Here is a 16,470-nt window from a genome sequence, read left to right as displayed (position 1 = left end):
TATGGTCTCATTCATTTGGGGAATATAAAAATTAGTGAAAGGGAATAAAGGGGAAAGGAGAGAAAATGATTGAAAATATCAGTGAGGGTGACAAAACATGAGAGACTCCTAACTCTGGGAAACGAACAAGGGGTAGTGGAAAGGGACATGGGCGGAGGGTTGGGGTGACTGGGTGATGGGCACTGAGGGGGGCACTTGGTGGGATGAGCACTGGGTGTTATGCTATATGTTGGCATATTGAACTCCAATAAAAAAGGAAAAGAAAATAATAAAAAAAGAAAAAGGCATTCAAATTGGCAAAGAAGAAGTCAAACTCTCCCTCTTCGCCGATGACATGATACTACATAGAAAACCCAAAAGTCTCCACCCCAAGATTGCTAGAACTCATACAGCAATTCGGTAGCGTGGCAGGATACAAAATCAATGCCCAGAAGTCAGTGGCATTTCTATACACTAACAATGAGACTGAAGAAAGAGAAATTAAGGAGTCAATCCCATTTACAATTGCACCCAAAAGCATAAGATACCTAGGAATAAACCTCACCAAAGATGTAAAGGATCTATACCCTCAAAACTATAGAACACTTCTGAAAGAAATTGAGGAAGACACAAAGAGATGGAAAAATATTCCATGCTCATGGATTGGCAGAATTAATATTGTGAAAATGTCAATGTTACCCAGGGCAATATACACGTTTAATGCAATCCCTATCAAAATACCATGGACTTTCTTCAGAGAGTTAGAACAAATTATTTTAAGATTTGTGTGGAATCAGAAAAGACCCCGAATAGCCAGGGGAATTTTAAAAAAGAAAACCATATCTGGGGGCATCACAATGCCAGATTTCAGGTTGTACTACAAAGCTGTGGTCATCAAGACAGTGTGGTACTGGCACAAAAACAGACACATAGATCAGTGGAACAGAATAGAGAATCCAGAAGTGGACCCTGAACTTTATGGGCAACTAATATTCGATAAAGAGGAAGACTATCCATTGGAAGAAGACAGTCTCTTCAATAATGGGTGCTGGGAAAATTGGACATCCACATGCAGAAGAATGAAACTAGAACCACTCTCTTCACCATACACAAAGATAAACTCAAAATGGATGAAAGATCTAAATGTGAGACAATATTCCATCAAAATCCTAGAGAAGACACAGGCAACACCCTTTTGAACTCGCCATAGTAACTTCTTGCAAGATACATCCACGAAGGCAAAAGAAACAAAAGCAAAAATGAACTATTGGGACTTCATCAAGATAAGAAGCTTTTGCACAGCAAAAGGATACAGTCAACAAAACTCAAAGACAACCTACAGAATGGGAGAATAGATATTGCAAATGACATATCAGATAAAGGGCTAGTGTTCCAAGATCTATAAGAACTTATTAACTCAACACCAAAGAAACCAACAATCCATCATGAAATGGGCAAAAGACATGAACAGAAATCTCACAGAGGAAGACATAGACATGCCAACATGCATATGAGAAAATGCTCTGCATCACTTGCCATCAGGGAAATACAAATCAAAACTACAATGAGATACCCCTCACAACCAGTGAGAATGGGGAAAATTAACAAGGCAGGAAACAACAAATGTTGGAGAGGATGCGGAGAAAAGGGAACCCTCTTACACTGTGGTGGGAATGTGAACTGGTGCAGCCACTCTGGAAAACTGTGTGAGGTTCCTCAAACAGTTAAAAAATAGACCTGCCCTACGACCCAGCAATTGCACTGTTGGGGATTTACCCCAAAGATACAAATGCAATGAAACGCCGGGACACCTGCACCCCGATGTTTCTAGCAGCAATGGCCACTATAGCCAAACTGTGGAAGGAGCCTCGGTGGTCCATCGAAAGATGAATGGATAAAGAAGATGTGGTTTATGTATACATGGGATATTACTCAGCTATTAGAAATGACAAATACCCCACATTTGCTTCAACGTGGATGGAAACTGGAGGGTATTATGCTGAGTGAAGTAAGTCAGTCAGAGAAGGACAAACATTATATGTTCTCATTCATTTGGGGAATAATAAATAATAGCTGAAAGGGAAAATAAGGGAAGGGAGAAGAAATGTGTGGGAATAGTCAGAAAGGGAGACAGAACGTAAAGACTGCTACTCTGGGAAACGAACTAGGGGTGGTAGAAGGGGGAGGAGGGCGGGGGGTGGAGTGAATGGGGTGACGGGCACTGGGTGTTATTCTGTATGTTAAGTAAATTGAACACCAATAAAAAAATAAATTAAATAAAAAAAAAATTCAAAAAAAAAAAATCAAAAAAAAAAAATAAATAAAATAAAAAAGAAAAAATATTCCTGTGACGTAACCTGAACTCAAAATGTATTTTGTCAAAAGGGAAAATTAATCCAGTTTGATGAGCAAGTTCTGAATTCGATATGCTTTGTGTAATACTTGGTCCCGATGCTACATACCATCTTTCTGTTGTAGTTTTGTGTTCCTGTGCTAATTTTGCATACGTCCCTGCTCAGGAGTCTGGGGATCAGACTGCATTCTATCCCTGTTTTATGTCAGCTGGTATTTTCGTTATTTTCATCTTACTTACTTTCAAAATTTTCCCTCCTTCCCCAACTTTTCCAATTGTTGAGGTCCTTTATTTTTTTTCTTGCTTGCTTTCTGGGAGTTTTGTTTAACAAAAATGAACTTCTAAACAAAACAAAACAAAACAAACAAAACAAAAAAACCCCAAACAAACAAAAAGATAGTCAATATGTCTTAGGATGATGTCTGCAGCTCAGTTGGGGTGGTCCTTTTTAATTTCTCTGGTACATTCTCTTGAGAAGATCTAATGGTCCTTTCCTTTGATAGCTCTTAGGTGGTCAGGTGCATAGCCCAAGGGTGGGAACTTGAATACCCCTCATTTTAATGTTCCATTACTCCTCCTTTCCCATCTCAGCTTGGCCATTTGAGTTGTTTGAAGGAGGAGGAGGAGATCTGGTGAAATTTCTTCCTTCAACTCAGGATGTAACTGCAATAGCCATGCCTGACCTGACAACCAACCACTGCCAGGGTCACCTTCCACTTCTCCTCCATGTGCCAATGCCACTGATAGGCATTGTAAGGGAACATCCTACTCTTTTTTTCTCTGCTGTATTAGATGGAGAGTTCAAGTCATTTCATAATGGGGATTACTCAGCCGGAAAATAGCAATAATTTTTTCAGTGTTACCCAGACCTACTAGTGCTAGCTTATTTCTCCTCAAAAACTTCTTGTGTGTTGATTTCAACTGTAGCTTCCCTGAAATTTATGAAACCTCAGAGAAATATGTGCATTAACCACATAATATAAGCAAGTGCATGAAGTAGAGGGTCTGTATTCTACTAACATCCTCTAAGGAGCTGAAGAGTGTCTCAATTGGACCAGAAGGGAAGAACATTGGAATGTTTGAGGATCTGGCACATCTGTTTATGCTTATCGTTTGGGCATGATAGAGAAGAGATAGAAGTATCTCCACCATGTGTACCTGCCGACCCAGGTGAGCCGTCACTCTGGAAAGCAAGAATTGTTATTTACCTCACTGTGTCAGCACCTGCCACTCACACTCACACTCCTAATTCTCACAAGGGATCTGGAAGCAGAATGTTTGGGTTCACATCCTAACTTCACCAACGTACACCTTTGGGAAAGTTATGTAATCTTCTGTGCATCAGTTCTCTTATCTGTCAAATTTACCTGCTGTGGTTGTGAGGATCAAGGAGTTAATTTCATAGTACGTAACGCAGAGCTTGGCACAGAGCAATCACTCAACTGTTTGGATTGTAGTATTTATCATCGATATTAGTATTGATTACTGTCATTATCATCTTCATCAAAGTAATGTATTATCCCATATAGTGATGCAGATCACCAGTAGCAGTTGGACTTTTTATTCTCCCATTTTAGTTACTACTTCATTAAAAAGTGTGTGTTTTTTTTTAAATAATGAGCATCAGTTAAAAATGTGCCCCCCTAGTCTTCCAACAGCCTCCAGATTATCCTCTCTGCTCCTACTCTTCAGGGCTTCAACAACATCCTCAGCATCCTCTTCCTAAACCTCCTTTTACAGTAAAATGCCTCAAGAAAATGGTTTGGATTCATTCTTTCCAATTTGTCTTCTCCCCTTCACACTTGAACCTACTCTAGCGAGGTTTAACTCCTACCAGTGAGAGTACTGTGGTCAGTGTCACTAGTGACTTCCATATTACCTTCAGACTGCCACCTGTAAATCAGTGGCAGGGTGCTCCACATCTGCTCCTCTATCTCTTCTCTATCCACATAGTGTATTCAGTGACCTCATCCAATCCTTGGCTAAATATTGCCCAGGTTGTGAGGCCTTGTCAGTTAAGGCTGCCCCTTGCATTGCCATCCTGCCTTTCACTTGTGTGGATCCTGCAGCCTTTTCCTACTTCTTTCTTCCACTCTGCTCTCCTCAAAACCCAGCCTCCCCTCACCCCCTTACCTTGAGCAGAGGCCCTCACTTATCTGGAGGATCCAAGCCCCTCAAATTTCTTTCCTGCATTTTCCTGAACTTGTGCCCTCCAGAATCACCGATGACTTCCTCCCTGGCCAAATCCAATGGCTTGTACATTCTTTTTCCATAACCTCAAAGGTTGCATTTATTATTTTCTTTCAGGGTGAATAAGACTTGACATTGGTGGTGGTTGGGGGTGGAGAGAGATGTTCAACAGTCATTCAGCACCCAGCCCTGTGGATACATTTAGGGGGTCAGAATATGTAAATAAACAAATGAAACTAAGAGTGACCTTCATTCATTCATAAGCTCTGGTCATCTTAGAAGTGGTACCTATGGGAGGATATGACAAGATGAGTAAGACAGCCTTGACACAGGCAGCTTTTTTTTAAAAAAGATTTTATTTATTCATGAGAGAGAGAGAGAAGCAGGCTCCATGTAGGGAGCCCGACATGGGACTCAATCCCAGGTCTCCAGGATCAGGCCCTGGGCTGAAGGTGGTGCTATACTGCTGAGCCCCCAGGCTGCCCGACACAGGCAGCTTTTGATCTAAGGAGGCTGATGCATGATGCATCGTAGGAGGCCAAGCAGCAGGTGAAGAGCAATTTAAATGTAGTAAGTGGTTGAGAGGACTTTCTTCAGACTCAGTCAAACATAAACTCAAATCCTCTTTCTTACCAGCTTTGTGACCTTGGACAGGCTATTTCACATCTCTGAGGCTCAGTTTTCTCATCTGTAGAAAGGGGATGATGGCATATAAACTTCATGGGGTCTCTCTAAGAATGAAATGATCCGGTGCATGTAAAGTGATTGTACACAGCAAGAACTTGATGAGTGGTAGTTGTAATCCTCTTTATGAGCAAGACCTGTTATTGTTTCCTGACTCTTTTATGCACTGGTATGGATATCGTTGTCAAAGCTTGGATCTTTATAGGTGCTGTTAGCTTTTGTTCTTTTTTCTTCTATTCTTTGATCCCAACCCCTTTGTCTAGAACAGTGCTGTCCAATACAATGGTCAGCAGCCACTTGAAATGTGGCTGGTCCTAATTGAGAGCTTAGCATGCAAAAAAAAAAAAAAAAAGTAAACTACTTCATAAAATATTAACATTTTGTCTAAATTGATTATACATTGAAATGACAATTTTGGATATATTTTGTGAAATAAAAAAATACTATTAATTTCATGTGTTCTTTTTAATTTTTTTGTTCAGTGTGACTGCTGGAAAATTTCAAAATACGTATGGGCTTGGATATGTAGCTTACGTTGCATTTGATTGGACAGCACTGATCTAGAAGCCACATTTCCTGGGTCTAATTAATCTACCTTGGGGTTTGATGAGATTCTTATCATGCCTCTAGACCTAGTGCTAGTGACTCTCTCCCCTTTTCTCCCTCATTGCCTCAGGCAGGCAGCCAGCCATCCCTGCTACTCTGTCCTGACCCTATACGTGTAAGTTGTACTGACTCCCATAATCCCTGCCCCTAAGGAGCACTGAAAGGAGCCAATGGCTTCTCCTGGGTTATTGGTGGATTTCCTTCTTGGTCTCCTCGCAGCATTTAGCTCACCCCTCTGCTTCAGCAATGCACATGTTGGTTTCTAGTTAGAGATTTAGAGACTCGCTGATGGGCTCTACAGTTTCTGGTTTACCTGTGGTCCCCAGTGACCAGGGTAGCGTCTTGCAGAAACTGTGTGCTTATTAAGTACTGCAGGCACAGCGGATCACTCTCAGGCTGTGTTTCCTGCTGCCAGCTGCTCCCAGCAGTCCCATCCTAGTGTGCATGACTTCCGGTTTCCCGGTGAGATTTCCGCCAGGCCTGTCCTTTACCTTGCCTGCAGCCAGATTCTCACTGTCACTGTTGGGATGCCTCCTGCCCGCTTTGCAGCGTGGGCTGCCTAAGCCAGGGCACAGCGGGCCTGGCAGCCGTTCCGGCCTTGCGGCCTTGCGGTGGGTGTCAGGGGGAAATGGGTGAGCTGCCTCAAAGGGACAGTATGGCCAGTGTGTGGGGAGCAGCAATAGGCTGCCTTCTGCCTTGCCTGCAGGGGCCTTGCCCAGTCTGTTTTGTGATGGGCAATCCTTCCAACTTTGTGGGTGATGCTGCCATGTTATTTTGTGGTGGGTAAATGATGCACAGAAAGCAGAGTGGGTAGAGCCTTGGCAAATGTGGGTTTCCTAGCAACATCATTAACTAAGATGGACCACCATTCAGTCAGCTTTGCCTCCCGTGGCCCGATACCATGGTGACACCACACTCTCTCTGGCACTCTGTAAAACTTGCACTTACGGTTCTCTGTCTTTAGAAGGACTGGGGAGAAAGATCACTTAGCAGTGTGCTGCTAAGAAGCTAAAATCGATGGCAAATTTCTGCTTTCTTCTTTCTCCCCCGAGGCCTTTGACTGTGTGCTTTGTATAATTTATTTCCTGGAGATGGACAGCCTCATAACCTTTTCATCTTATAAATGTAGAATTTTCCTGAAGCATCCCATGTCTCTCTCTTTTTTTAATCCCATGTCTCTCTTAATCATGGTGGCTGAGAGGAAGAATTTGTTTACACTGATGAAAATGTATAGTATTTATTTGCCTTAGATTCTATCCATTTTTAAAGAGGGAATCCAATTCCCATTGAATTCCTTGTCCGATGTCCCGGGAACTGTCAAGGGGTGTTTGACGTGTGCTTGTGAACTACTTTTTCTGACAACTGCTTGGCATCTGCCATTTTCCTCCGTCCTGTCCTGGGCCAACTACTATAGTGATTACTTTTTTTTTTAAGATTTTATTTATTTATTCATGAGAGACACAGAGAGAGAGAGAGAGGCAGAGACACAGGTAGAGGGAGAAGCAGGCTCCATGCAGGGAGCCCAATGTGGGACTCAATCCTGAGACTCCAGGATCATGCCCTGGGCCGAAGGCAGGCGCTAAACCACTGAGCCACGCAGGGATCCCCTACTATAGTGATTCCTAAACATTATCCTGTTCATAAACCCTGACATTTTCTTGCCCATGTTCATTTTTCACACTTGTCCTAATTATCTGGGAGTCAGCACATTTAGCCTATCTTCCAACTAAAGCTCTTAGGACAACACCATGGCTCAAACCCCTGTGACATAAGAATAAATGCCATCACAAAACCTTTAAAATGAGGTTAAACAGCAAAGCCTTAATAGAAAATGAAATATCCTTAGCATTAGAGGGGTAGTTGCTATAAAGTAGTCATAAGGCAAGAAGAGGGAGTAGTGGGGCAGTTCTTCTAAGAGGTTGTAAAGAAAGTATCCTAGCCAGGAAGTTAGGAGACTTGTTCTCAGCTCCCATTCCTCACTTTCTCCTCTCCTCCTCTTCCTTCCCCTCCTCCTGATTCTCCTATTATGATAGTCCAATCACTCCACAACTCAAGTTTGTCGGGGCTAGGCCTTGGGACAATCTGTCCCATATTCTTAGAATAATGCCCTTCTCTCCTCTTCCAAACTGACTTACTAAACTTGGACCAAATCTTAACACACCAGCTCTCCTTCTAATGCAACAGTTATTTAACAAGAGGCTACTGAATCCTTCAGTCAACCCTTGGTAGCTTTGGCCCTATTGGCCTTCTAGATAGGCTGAAGCTGCCAAGCTCGGATGCTGTGCCACTGTTGTGGAGTAAGGCCCAGGAACTTCTTTTTGTTAATATAAAAATTTATTGAAGTATATTCAAGAAGATCCAAATTAAGAAGATTCATATTGATAGAATATGGTCATGAATCAGAGAAGTAAACATTTAAACATAATAATTATCTATAGATTCAATATAGTTGAAAACAACAGGTTTTTGGTTTTGTTTTCCCAGCTTTGAGATTAATACTTGACATCTAACATTGTATACAAGTCAGGTTTACAGGATGATTTGATATGCATATGTATTGGGAAATGATTATCAGAATAAGGTTAGTTAACATAGCCATCGCCTCACATAGTTACCGTGTGTGTGTGTGTGTGTGTGTGTGTGTGTGTGTGTGGTGAGAACATTTAAGATCTAATTTTTCAAAGAAGGGCTTTCCACTTAGACCCGTTTAAATCATTACAGGTTTTTCCCCTATTTGAAGCTGAAATCTATTTCCCTAACACTTGGTCCTAGCTCCTGTCCTCTGTAGCCAGACAAAATTAACAGACCATTTGCCCTTTGTGATAGTCCTTTAACACATTTGAAAAATAGCTTTCAGAGCCCTGTAAGTATCTTCTTTCCACTAGTTTTCAAAGCAGTTTTCTTTACATGCCATTGTCACTCTCCTCTGTGCGTTCTCTTGTTTTATAATGCCCTGTTTATATAGTGAAGCTCAGAAGTAAATCCAGTTCTCTAAGCATGATCTGGCCATCAGGAATGAAGTGGGAAATGTCATTTCTCATGGTCTGAACTCTAGATAGGAAATGCAGCATCTTTTGTTTTTTTAGGAGCCCTTCAATGACATTCCCTTTCTATAATCCTGCCTTCTAGGATAGAAGCTAAGAACTTCAAACACCAGTCACTCATTCCCCCCAGTACTCCTTGCAAAAGAAGTGGGGCCTCGGTGGGGTCCTGGATGACCTACATGGCCACATCCTCACTGTGATGTCCATCCAACATTCATGTCAACAGCAGCTGCAGCGTCCACACTGTACATACTGGGCTCGTGGTGTGATTCTGGCTGCTGTGGTAGCAGTTGCCAGGTCCCCCTTTTTCCGACTATTTCCCTAATGGCTAATGATGTTGAACATCCTTCCTGTGCTACTTGCCATCTATAGATCTTCTTCAGTGAAATGTCTCTTTTGAGCCTTTTAATTTTTAAAAAAATATATCACGGCCTTTTAAAATTTTAAAATATTATTATTTATTTTACATTTATTTATTATATATATTATATTTATTATATATTTTAGTAATTTCTACACCTAGGGTGGGGCTTGAACTCATGACCCCAAGATCAAGATTTGCATGCTTTTCTGACTGAGCCAGCCAGTACCCCTTTATGCTTTTGGTTAGGAGTATACCATAGAGGGATGCCTGGGTGGCTCAGGGTTGAGTGCCTGCCTTCAACTTAGGGCATGATCCCTGGGTCCTGGGATCGAGTTCCGCACTGGGTGCCCTGCAAGGAGCCTGCTTCTCACTCAGCCTGTGTCTCTGCCTCTCTCTCTGAGTCTTTTTTTAAAGATTTTATTTATTTATTCATAGAGACAGAGAGAGAGAGGCAGAGACACAGGCAGAGGGAGAAGCAGACATCATACAGAGAGCCTGATGTGGGACTCGATCCAGGGTCTCCAGGATCATGCCCTGGGCTGCAGGTGGCACTAAACCGCTGCAACCACCGGGGCTGCCCAAATAAAATCTTAAAAACAAAAAGAAGTATACCATAGAGAGGGGCACCTGGATGGCTCAGTCAGTTGAGCATCCAACTCTTGACTTTGGCTCAGGTCATGGTCTTAGAGTTGTGGTATTGAGTCCTGCAGTGGGCTCCATGCTCAGTGGGGAGAGTTTGCTTAGGATTCTCTCTCTTCCTCTGGCCCCCACCACTTGCAGCATTCTCTCTCTCTCACAAAAAGAAGTATACCATAGAGATACACCATTTTCTAGTTGGATTATCTGCTTTTTTAAACTGCTAACTTTTGAGAGTTTTTATATATTCTAGATTCTTGTCTTTTGTTGGATATATTTTCTCCATAGATTGTCTTTTCATCCTTTTACATGGACTTTCACTGAACAAAAGTTTTTCATTTTGATGAAGTCCAATTCATTGATGTTGCCTTTTATGAATCTTGCTTTTGGTGTTAAGCATAAGAACACATTGTCTGGCCCTAGATCCTGAAGCTTTCCTCCCATTTCTTTTTCCTCAAAGTTTTGAAAAAATTTTTTAGAAGTTTCAGACATTTTCAAAAGTTTCTATAAATTTATCCTAAAAGTTTTAGTTTTACATTTTACATTTAAGTCTCTGTTCCATTTTGAGTTAATTCTTGTATAAGGGTTAGGTAAATGATTTTTCTAAATATTTTATTTATTTGAGAAAGGGAGAGAGAAAGAGAGACAGAGAAAAAGAGAGACAGAGAGAGAGAGAGAGAGTGAGAGAGAGAGAACAGAGGGAGAGGGAGAAACAGATTCCTCACTGAGTAGAGAGCCTGATGCAGGGCTCAATTGCAGGACCCTGAGATTATGACCTGAAACAAAGGCACATATTTAACCTACTAAGTCACCCAGGAGCCCCGGTCAATAATCTTTTTAAGTTTATTATTATGACTTTTTTGCCTATGGATGTCCAATTACTCTAGCACTATTTTTGGAAAAGACTATCATTCCTATTATGCCTTGGTCAAAAATCAGTTGGGCACATTTGCATGAGTTTATTTCTGAGTTCTTTATTCTGTTCCACTGATCAGAGTCACACTGTCTTGATTACTGTAGCTAAATAGTAGGGCTTAATATCAGGTAGAGTGATTCCTCCTTCATGATTCTTTTATTATTCAAGATTATTTTAGCTATTCTAAGGCTTGTGCCTTTCCACATAAATTTTATAATAAGTGTGTCTATTATCTACAAAAAAACCTTGCTGAAATTTTTATGGATTTGCATTAAACCTATGTATTAATTTAAGAGTTGATGGCTTTAGTATGCTGAGTCTTGCAATCTATGAACACAGTATTTTTCTCCATTTATTTAGGTTTGCCATCTTAATGGGTTGTCATATATATATGTATACATATGATCCCACGACCCTGAGACCATGACCTGAGCTAAGATCAAGAGTTGGATTTCCAACCAACTGAGCCACCCAGGAGCTCCTTTTATTTTTTAATATAAGCATTTAAAGCTATATATCTTCCATCAAATAGTGCCTTACCTGAAATCCTTAAATTTTGATATTTTTCATTTTCATTCAGTTCAAATATTTTCTAATATCTTATGTGATTTCTCCTTTGACCCATGGATTATTATTATTATTATTATTTAAGATTTTATTTATTCATTCATGAGGGACACAGAGAGAGAGAGACAGAGACAGAGACACAGGCAGAGGGAGAAGCAGGCTCCATGCAGGGAGCCCGAAGTGGGACTTGATCCCGGGTCTCCAGGATCACGCCCCGGGCTGAAGGCAGGCGCGAAACCACTGAGCCACCCAGGGATCCCCTGATCCACGGATTATTAAATCTGTGTTGCTTAATTTCTGAATATTTAGTGTTCTACATAGTTTGTTCTGTTTTTGAGTTCTAATTTAAATTCATTCTTTTGGCTAGAAAATATCCTCTGTGTGATTTGAATCACTTGAAATTTACTGAGAATTCTTTTATGGCTATAATATGGTGTACCTAGATGCATGTTCCTGGTATATTTGAAAGGTATATATATTCTGCAGTTGTTAGGTGAATGTTCTATGATGAGAAGGTTTTTTTTTTAAGATTTTATTTATTTATTTGAGAGAGAGAGATGGAGATCAGAGTGAGAGAAAGCACTAGCAGGGGGAGGGGTTGGGGGGAGGAACACAGAGAGAGGGAAAAGCAGGGCTCCCCAGCAAGCAGGGATTCTGACATGGGGTGACATGGGGCTCGATCCCAGGACCCTGGGATCATGACCTGAGCCAAAGGGCAGACACTCAACTGACTGAGCCACCCAGGCGTCCCAGCTTTTGTTATCTGTGAATCAGTATACATGAGAGAGGAATGCAGATTTGTGGCTTTATACTGAATTAATAAGCAATATATTACTGTGTGCACTTTTTGAAAAAGTGCATATGTAATATAAAAGTACTAGGAAATCCAGAGTAAGAAATAATTGATCTTGAATTGGGTTAAGGAGGAAATTTTCTTTTTTTTCTTTTTAAGATGTATTTATTTTAGAGAGAGTGTGTGAGAGAGTGTAGGAGGGAGAGGAAGAGGAAGAGAGAGAGAATCTTCAAGGAGACTCCCTGCTGAGTGGGCGCTTGATCCTAGGACCATAAGATCATGACCTGAGCCAAAACCAAGAGTCAGCCACTTTTACCAACTGAGCACCCAGGTGCTCCAAGGAGGAAATTTTCTAGAGAGGTGAAAGTCACCAGCATAGGGGGAGCTAAGTCTTCAGTAGGTTCATCAATACTTCATTCCTTTTTATTCTGAGTAGTACTACATCATGTGGACATACCACAATTGGCCATATAACCTCCTTTTTTGGGTTTGTTTCCAGTATTGGCTATTATAAGTAAAGCTTCTGTGAACATGTATATATAAATCTTTGTGTGGACATTTATTTTCCTTTCTCTTTGGTAAAAATCTAGGGAGTGGAATGGCTGGACCCATATGGTAGGTGTAATGTTTAACCTTTTTAAGAAAAGCTCAAACTATTTTCCAAAATGATTGTATCATTTCATGTTTTAACAAGTAGTGTATGAAAGTTTCAGTGCTTCACATCCTCCCCAACACTTGGTATGGTTAGCCTTTTCAACTTTAGGCATTCGTATAGACTTGTTGTATCTCTCATTGTGGTTTTATTGCATTTCCCTAACATAAAAATTATGCTGAGCATCTATTCATGTGACTTTTTTGCTACTGTGTATCTCTTTTGGTTATGTGACTATGTAAATCCTTTTCCTGGGATGCCCAGGTGGCTCAGACGTTGAGTGTCTGCCTTTGTTCCAGGCGTGATCCCAGAGTCCTGGATCGAGTCCCACATCGGGCTTCCTGCATGGGGCCGGCTTCTCCCTCTGCCTATCTCTCTGCCTCTCTCTCTCTCTCTCTCTGTAACTCTCATGAATAAATAAATAAAATCTTTAAAAATAATAAGTCGGGGGCAGCGCGGGTGGCTCAGCGATTTTAGCGCCGCCTTCAGCCCAGGGCCTGATCCTGGAGACCCGGTATCGAGTCCCGCATCGGACTCCCTGCATGGAGCCTACTTCTCCCTCTGCCTGTGTCTCTGCCTCTCTCTCTCTCTGTTTCTCTCATGAATAAATAAATCTTAAAAAAATAAATCCTTTTCCTACTTTTTATTGGATTGTTTGATTCTTTATTACTGGGTTTGAGAGCTCTTTACACATTGTCAGTACAAGTCCTTTATAAATATGTGACTGGCAAATATTTTCTCCAGGACTCTAGCTTGTCTTTTAACTCTCTTAATAGTACCTTTTAAAAAAAGATTTATTTATTGAGAGAGTATGTGTGTGCAAGTATGCACATGGTGGGAAGGGCAGAAGGAGAGAATCTTCAAGCAGACTCTTTGTTGAGTGTGGAACCTGACACCGGCTCGATCCCATTACCCATGATACCATGACCTGAACGGAAACCAAGAGTTAGACATTCAACTGACTAAGCCACCCACCCAGCCCTTAATAGTGCCTTTCAAAGATTAGTTTATTCGAATGAAGTCTAATTTATCAATTTATTTCACTACTAGATTGTGCTTTTTAATGTATCTAAAAATTGATCAATAACTCAAATTAATAAATATTTTCTCCTTTTTCTGGAAGTTTCATAGTTCTAGGTTTTACATTTAGTTTTGTGATCCATTTTGGTTTAACTTTTTGTATGGTGTGAAGTATGGATCAAAATTTATTTATTTATTTTTATATATGGGTATCTAATTTTTCTAGACTCAGGTGTTGTGTGTGTGTGTGCGGGTAAGCTTTATTTCTACTCTCAAACTCTTACTACTTTGCATGAAGTCCTCATCCCTAATCTCAGAGATGGCAGAAAGAAACTGTAATAAACGACCCACGCCCCTCCACAACACAGTGAATGCTAATGTCCCACACCCCTTGGGGAAGGGCGCTTACACTACATACTTTTGGAGACACCCCAAAGGTTGTCTGGTGCACTTTGGTATAGAAAGGATTTGGTCCAATTTCTTCCTGGCTCAGGATAGTAAAAGGCACATAGAGTTGGTTGCTCAGCTCCTCGGGGTAGGTGGAGCAGAAGGTAGACGGGGTCTGGGACAGAAGGGCAGACTGTGGGTGTGGGCTCCGGGTCTGGACGACAGAGGTAGTTGATCCTGGGTGGCTGCTGGGGTGGCTGAGGGCAGCCCGAGTGCTCAGGCCGCGTAGATGCTGCTCTGGTGGTTTTCGTCTGCCCAGGGCACCAGCTCGCTGCTCTGAAACCATAGCTGGCTGTCCCTTGGGGCCCCCTCCACGGAGTCGCTGGCGTGAATGATGTTCCTGCTGATGTGGACGCTGAGTCCCCCGATGGTGCGGGGGCGGTCTCAGCTGAGTCGGTGTGCCCTATCACGGTCCTCGGGGAGCCGACCACATTGGGGCCTTCCCAGACCATGGCCACCACGGGGCCAGAGGTCCTGGTAGCTGATGAGGGCTGGGTATAGGGCTTCGTCTGCAGGTCATGGTAGTGCTCAGCAAGGACTCTGTCCGGCGCCTCTGCAGCATCTTCACCCCCACTGGCTTGAAGCCCCTCCTCTCGAAGCGCTGGATCACCCCCCCCACAAGCCAACGCTGCACCCCATCTGGCTCCACTGCAACCAGGGTCCGCTCTCGAGTCCAGGAGGACCCTCCCGAGTTGGGGCGTGAGCAGGCTCGGCCCGGAGACCCGAGGGTCACTCAGCAGCCCAGGGAAGTGCGGCGCACCCCAAGAGGCCCCCCCATGACCCCGGCCGGGGGGGCCGCTGGCCGAGTGGGGAGAGCGCGGGCGACTGAGCCCCGAGGGCGAGGTGGGGGGCCTAGACTCAGTGTTGAAAGAAGTTATTTCCCCTATAATCTTCCTTTAAATCTTTGTCTATAATCAGATGTCTGTATATACATAACATGCAGGTCTCAATTTTGTTCCATTGGTATATTTCTTTTTTTGGGAGATTTTATTTTTCAGTAATCACACACGTGGGACTGGAACGTCTGTCCCCAAGATCAAGAGTCACATGCTCCAGTGACTGAGCCAGCCAGACATCTCCTCCATTGGTACATTTCTGTCACTGTGCCGATACCACACTTTCTTCATTATTGTTGCTTTACTATAAGCCTTGGAATGAAGTAATGTAGACTTTCCAACTTTGTTGTTCCTTTGTAAGGTTCTTCTGAATATTCTAGATTCTTACATGCTTTCGATTTCTATTTAAAAAGTTTCTCTGGAATTTGACTGAGATTGTGTTGAATCTGTCACTGGATTTAGGAAGAATTAACATCTTAACAATATCGAATCTCCCAATCCATGAGCAAGGTATATATCTCTATTTATTTCGTTATTTCATCCATTTCTCTCTACAGTACTTGTAGTTTTTAGTCTGTAGTTCTTAGTTTTATATAATTGTAGGTTCATATGCAGTTATAAGAAATAACTCTGAAAGATCCCAGTCTATCTTGTACTTAGTTACCCCAATGGTAATAATTTGCAGAAATATAATACAACATTGCAATCAAGAAATTGACATTGATATATCTACAATATTCAGATTTCAACCAGTTTTACATGTGGTGCATATATATGTGTGTTATTTAGTTATAAATATTTTACCATATGTGTAGATTTGCATGAGGACCACCACATCAAGATATAGAAGAGTGCCATCACCACAAGGATCCTTCCTATTACCCCTTTATACCCACACTCACTTTCCCCTCCTCCCAGTTTTGTAACCCCTAGTAACCATTAATCTATATCTCTAGAATTCTAATGGTTTCAAGAAAGTTCTATCAATGAAATCATATTGTACATAACTTTTAAGGGATTTTTAAAAGGATAATTCCTTGAAGATCTATCCAGGCTGTAGTGTTTATCAGTAGTTATTCATTTTTTAAGTTTTTATTTAATTCCAGTTAGTTAATATACAATGTTATATTAATATACCAATGTTATATTAGTTCCAGGTGTACAATATAGTGATTCACACTTCCATATATCACCTGTAGGTCATCACCACAAGTGCACTCCCTTAATCCTCATCACCTATTTAACCCCTCTGGTAACCATCAGTTTGTTCCCTGTAATTAAGAATCTGTTTCTTGATTTCTCTCTCTCTCTCTCTTATTTTTACCCTTTGCTTGTTGTTTTGTTTCTTAAATTCTACATATGAATGAAGTCATATGGTATTTG

General features: G+C 41.6%; 1 pseudogene; it reads right to left on the bottom strand.

Moving 5' to 3' along the window:
* Window positions 1–14,467: 14,467 nt before the first annotated feature.
* Window positions 14,468–15,103, bottom strand: LOC119879280 (annotated as a pseudogene).
* Window positions 15,104–16,470: the final 1,367 nt, after the last annotated feature.

The sequence above is a fragment of the Canis lupus genome, unplaced genomic scaffold (assembly GCF_011100685.1).
Source record: "Canis lupus familiaris isolate Mischka breed German Shepherd unplaced genomic scaffold, alternate assembly UU_Cfam_GSD_1.0 chrUn_S529H691, whole genome shotgun sequence".
Classification (NCBI taxonomy): Eukaryota; Metazoa; Chordata; class Mammalia; order Carnivora; family Canidae; genus Canis; species Canis lupus.
The sequence above is the reverse complement of the archived record's forward strand: the minus strand, read 5'-3'. Positions and strand labels throughout refer to the sequence as shown.